The sequence below is a fragment of the Sinocyclocheilus grahami genome, unplaced genomic scaffold, assembly GCF_001515645.1.
Source record: "Sinocyclocheilus grahami isolate Dianchi unplaced genomic scaffold, SAMN03320097.WGS_v1.1 scaffold333.1, whole genome shotgun sequence".
Classification (NCBI taxonomy): domain Eukaryota; kingdom Metazoa; phylum Chordata; class Actinopteri; order Cypriniformes; family Cyprinidae; genus Sinocyclocheilus; species Sinocyclocheilus grahami.
In genome coordinates, this window is record NW_015505512.1 from 1,335,143 (window position 1) to 1,341,615 (window position 6,473).

Here is a 6,473-nt window from a genome sequence, read left to right on the forward strand (position 1 = left end):
GGCATCCGCATACTGAATTTTATCGACGATTGATTGATGTTAGCTCAGTCAGAGCAGATGGTGTTACGACATCGAGATGTCGTTCTCGCCCACATGAGAGAGCTGGGGTTAAGACTAAACGCCAAGAAGAGTGTGCTTTCTCCATTACAGAGGACCACTTATCTAGGCGTGGTGTAGGATTCGACCACGATGCAGGCACGTATGTCCCCTGCTCGGATCGAGTCGATCCTCACCGCAGTCGCGAGAGTCAGAGAAGGCCGGTCACTCACTGTCAAGCAGTTTCAGAGACTGCTGGGTCTGATGGCAGCTGCGTCCAACGTGATACCTATTGGCCTGCTGTACATGAGGCCCCTACAGTGGTGGCTCAAGACCAGGGGGTTCTCCCTGAGGGGAAACCCGCTTCACATGTTCAAGGTCACGCGGCGATGCCTACGTGCCTTGGACATGTGGAGGAAACCTTGGTTCTTGGCTCAGGGCCCGGTGCTGGGAGCTCCTTGTCACTGCGTAACGCTAGCGACGGACGCGTCCCTCACCGGTTGGGGAGCGGTCATGAGTGGCCACCCTGCCCATTGTCTGTGGAGCGGTCACCATCTCATGTGGCACATCAACTGCCTGGAGATGCGGGCCGTGCTTCATGCACTAAGACTCTTCCTCCCAGACCTAAGAGGTCACCATGTGTTGGTGCGCACCGACAACACAGCGGTGGTCTCTTACATCAACCACCAGGGAGGTCTGCGCTCACGCCGTTGGTACAAACTAGCGTACCAGATCCTTGTGTGGTCCCAGGGCAAACTTCTCTCGCTGAGAGCAGTTTACATTCCTGGGCATCTCAATTGGGAGCAGACATCCTGTCGAGACAGGGGCCGAGGCCCGGGGAATGGATGCTTCACCCCAGGGTGGTGAAGCAGATATCGAGAGTTTTTGGCCAGGCAGGTGGACCTGTTTGCGACTCTTATGACATCGCACTGTCCCCTCTGGTTCTCTCTGAGTCATCCAGCTCCACTGGGGCTGGATGCCATGGTACAGATGTGGCCGAGGCTTTGTCTGTACGCCTTTCCCCCCATCGCTCTGCTCCCGGGAGTTCTGGAGAGAGTGCGCCGGGACGGGGGCCGTCTTCTGCTAGTAGCCCCATTCTGGCCGGGCCGAGTATGGTTCTCGGACCTGATTTCTCTCCTCGACAGCACTCCGTGAGAGATTCCCGTCAGGAGAGATCTTCTCTCACAGGCAGAGGGTATGATCATTCACCCCCGCCCGGAGCTGTGGAAATTGTGGGTGTGGCCCCTGAGGGGGCACAACTCGTCCCTAAGGTCCCTTCCTCTACACCGCGGGCTGTCGTACTCCAGGCCTTTAGTCCTCCTCCCTTCGGGGATCCAGACCAGCAGAGGCTAAACTGCATGTGTCCGGTGTGTGCACTGGATGCTTACGTCCACAGAACTGCCCTGTGGAGGAGGGTGGACCAGTTGCTTGTGTGTAATGGTACCCCTAAGAGAGGTCTGCCGGCAACTAAGCAGACCCTCAGTCGGTGGATAGTGGATGACATCTCCAGCGGGTATGAGTCCTCTGATCTTCCTTCGCCGTTAGGGGTCAAGGCTCACTCAACATGTTGTGTGGCAGCCTCTAAGGCCTTTTTAGCGGGTGTTCCTATGCAGGATATCTGCAACGCGGCGGGTTGGTCCACGCCCCTCACCTTTGTTAGGTTCTATGATTTAGACTTGCGAGCCACTCCCGGCTCTTCTGTCCTCTCGCCCTAGCGGTGCAATCTTCCACACTGGGCAGAGACTTCGGAGTCTGGCGGCGTGGGCATTCTCGTTCCCCTAGCGTTTTCCGACGCAGCTCGAGTTCCTGAAGAGGAACGTCTCAGGTTATGTATGTAACCCTAGTTCCTCGAGGGAACAAGATGCTGCGTCTTGGTGCCATACTTCCGGCGTCCCTGCCAGCGCTTGCTTCATTCCTGGAGCTGGCATTGGTCTCACCGCACGTGCTTTTATAGCTTCCTGGTCATTACGTCACCCACCGTGACATCTCGCCCATCTATTGGTCTGATTACACACGAGTTTCAGAGCCCATCACGCTGAAGGGCGTTCCCCTAGCATTTTCCGATGCAGCGTCTCGTTCCCTCGAGGAACTAGAGTTACATACGTAACCTGAGACGATTTTCAGCATCATTACTCCAGTCTTTACTGTCGCATGATCCTTCGGAAATCATTCTGATTTGCTGCTCAAGAAACATTTATTATTATCTATGTTGATATTTTTGTAGAAACTATAAATAACATGTCACGGTGCGTGCGGGGAGATGAAGCGAGGACTCAATTGCAGGAGAAATGGTTATTTATTTTAATAATAAAAATGAAACAAAAACAAACTCAAACCACCCAGAGGGGGAAAAACAGACAGGCAGGCCTAAAGCTGCACCATATGCAGACATGAAACACACACAATGAGAAATGATGGATCAGCACAGGACGACAGACACCAGGAAAATAAATAGGAACCAAATGAGGAGGCTAACGAGGGAGACACAGGTGGAGCAACTTAAACAATAACGAGGTAACAAGATGGGAGGGGCAAGACAATCGACAGGAGAGAGCACATGGCAACAGACAAACACAACACAAGACATGTGCTCCCAGAACACAGTCATCTGGTGGCCCTCCTGGGCACGCCCGCTGAAGACTGTGACACAACAACAATCTAATTTTCAAATGGTCGTGTATGTTTTTTTTTCACTATTATTATTATTACACATAATAACACAGTATTTGCACATTTAAACCATAATTAACATATTAATGTATTTGCACTATATAGGTCAATGACCTTTTTTTCTTTTATAGGGATAAATTCTCAAATATTTTGAAAAGGCAAAACAGATAATGCAGATACATATACAAATACAGGGGGGGAAACTCACAAAAAATTAGTTATCAAATAAATATCAGGTAGTTTGACTTTATAAAACAGCAAGGTTAGTTCAGGTTGTAAAATCTTATTTCTATATATACAGGTGCATCTCAATAAATTAGAATGTCGTGGAAAAGTTCATTTATTTCAGTAATTCAACTCAAATTGTGAAACTCGTGTATTAAATAAATTCAATGCACACAGACTGAAGTAGTTTAAGTCTTTGGTTATGAACTTTTCCACGACATTCTAATTTATTGAGATGCACCTGTAAAGTGTGGTAGATGTAGATTTTCGTTCTCCATCTTTCCTTTGTTCCACTTTGTTAGTGTTTTAGGCTCAGTGCCTGTTGGGAGAGCATGATTTTAAGCCCTTTTTTTATTTATAACCACCAGTATTTGTTGATGAAGAAAAAATAATGTGAAAGCCTTTAACAGGAGCTTTGCGAATAGTAAATGTCAACTCATCTGCCAACTGGACCTATAAATGAGTCCACCCCCCCCCCCAAAAAAAAACAGCAGAGTTTTGATTCGAGCCACAGTAGAGGTTACGCTCTCACCTTCAGCCTGGAAATGTGTGATCTCTCTCTGAGCCATAACTGCTGGAGAAATGAGCAGTTCTCACAGACTGGATGCTGAATGATGGAGCTTCTCTCTGAAGCTCTGCTCCCTCTGGATCACACAGCAGAGTTTGGACTGATACCGCACATAATCGTGCCCCATCTGATCCCTCACACGCACAATAACACACTGCTGCAGGGGAGTCGTACATAATAATGAATATTTTACTACTTTATAATTCGTTCTTTATCAATGCATTTGCAAGATAAAACTATATTTAAATGCCATGTTTTGTATAAATGTGGCATGGAAGACACACGTGCAGCACCTTACAGTACAGTACTAAAAAAATGTGAGTTTATACGATTAATTGTGCAAACAAATACACAGAGTAAGACCTTTAGTTAGGTTTAACATCCTGAAATGGGTACAAAATAGGCTAACATCTTTATTTTACGATATCCAAAAACAACCAACCAACATTCCTCTTGTTATATGCAAGATGACACAACACAGTTGTGAGGTACAAAATATCACACACTTGAACGGTTCTCATTTCTCATTATCAGTCACATAAAACTAGATGAGGTGCTGCTAGTGGCAATCTTGACTTATTTTGTGCCCTAAGAGATTAAAAACACTTAAAACAACAAATTAAAAACACTTTTGTTTGTTTGTTTCTGGGCTTTTTTCACAAATTATAACTTATATATATAAATACAAGACCAGGTAGTTTAATATTTCAGTTTAAAAAATATATATTTAAGTGGGACATGGGTTTAAATCTTAACATAATTATTTTTAATGAACCAAAAGCAAGCAAAACATCAACTTTACTTGACAGACGATGCTCATAATGGGTTTTCTTTTTATGGTAAAGAGTCATTTGTTCATATTTCTCCATGAAATGGAGATGGGTAGATGATAACAGACTTTTGCATTTAAAGACGATCATCTAATAAGAATATGACTCATTTAGAGTGAATAAATGTAGATGTGTGAATGAGTGATTTCTATCATGGCATAAAAAAAACCTTTAATATATTTTTTGGTTTGTAATTTTAATATAAAATAATTTGTAATTGAATAACTATAATTAATTAATATTATAAATACATTTATTTTGTTAACAAAGTCTATTCATAAATACAAATGGTCACACTTTAGTTTGGGGACTAATTATATCTATTAACTGTGACTTTTCCCTCAATGAACTCCTAATTTGCTGCTTATTAATAGTTACTAAGGTAGTTGTTAAGTTTAGTTATTGGTATGATTAAGGAATCTAAAATATGTTTATGCAGAATAAAGCATTAATATGTGCTATTTAAGTACTAAACCGTGAATATGCTAGTAATATTAATGCTAATAAACAACTAGTTCATAGTGAAAATTGGTCACTAAACTAAATTTTTACCTTTGTGTTTGGGTTTTGTTTCATGTTCATGTTTTCATGTCTTTTATTTTGTAATTGTTTCCTGATGTTAGTGTCATGTCTCTCTGCCTTGTGTATGTGTCATGTTCTGATTGGTAGTCTTAGTCATGTGTCTTGTTCCCCATTGGTTTGTTCATGTCATGTGACCCTCCTTGTCTGCTATAAGTAGCCTTCATGTTCCAATTGTGCCCTTGTCGTGTATTGATGTTGTAACCTGCTGTCGGTGAGTCTAGTCTGTTCATGACACATCGAGTCTGTTCATGTCAAGTCAAGTCAAGTCTCGGATTATTGTTTGGATGTTTGGATCACTCTGTAAATAAACTGCACTTGGGTTCTTCACTAAACTCGCCTTCAGTGGATTTATTCGTTACAGAATACCAGAATACCAAAAAATGAACCCAGCAGATCACCTAGTTCGCCTCCGTCAAGGTAATCGCTCCATTGAGGATTATGTGGAGGACTTTTGTTTGCTTTGTCACCTAGTTGATTTCAACAATACTTTCCTTAAAGACATTTTCCTTTTTGGTTTGGACAAAAGCATTTCACAGTTAATGTCACGCAATACCCCACACTGGTCACTGGAACAATACATTGACTTTGCACTCCATTTGGCTGGCTCACCATTTACTGTGGGGATAGTTGATGAGGAATCCTGCTATCTTCCAGTATCCGCCACACCAAAATGTCTGCACGTTATGTCTGAGATTATTCAAGTCATGTCAGAGACTACGGAACCTGCTCACGTCATGTCTGCTACGCCAAAGCCTGCTAACGTCATGCCTGCTATGCCAAAGCCTGCTCACATCATGTCTGCCAAGCCACAGCCTGCTCTCTCTTGGCTCCGATACACAAACCATCCAGAGCTCGGCTATGCCGTGGTCAGTTAAGCTCACATCATGCTGGTCACTCAGGAAATTCTTCACATGGCCGCCATTGTAGAGCTTCGTTTCAAGATGGCCACCACACAGGACTCTCTTCACAAAATGGCCGCCCTTCTAGAGTCTCATCATGTCTCAGCTGATCTTCCAGAGTTTCGTCATGACATGGCCGCCATTTCAGAGTCTGCTCATGTTAAGCCTGAGTCCCTGGCCAAGATGGCCACCACGCCTGAGTTGGACGCGGAGCTTAGGCCAAGACTAAAAAGACTGATTGCTATTGTGATGGACCCACCTATGATATCGGTGCGAGCTGCAGGCATCTCGGTGACGTCAGCGCTCTCAAGCCCCACTGTCTTAGAGGTCCTGCCACACTCTGCTGCCCTTCCGGTAATGGCGGTCACCATTTTGAGCATGTGGGCTGCACACTGCGCTCCAGAGTCCTCTGCTGTCCACGAGTCTGCGTCTGAGGCCTCTCCTGTCTATGAATCTGCCCCAGTGACCTCTCTTGCCTATGAGTCTGTCCCTGAGGCCTTTCCTATGTAGCGAATCAGCTCATGGGAAATATGAATAATTAACCATAACTAGTTATAATTAACTATTCATATTTTAGATCCACTGTAGATATTTAGCTGACCACTCAGGGTCAACCGTCTTGTCAATTCTAAGAACGTTAATTTCCTGGTTAAAGGAAATAAC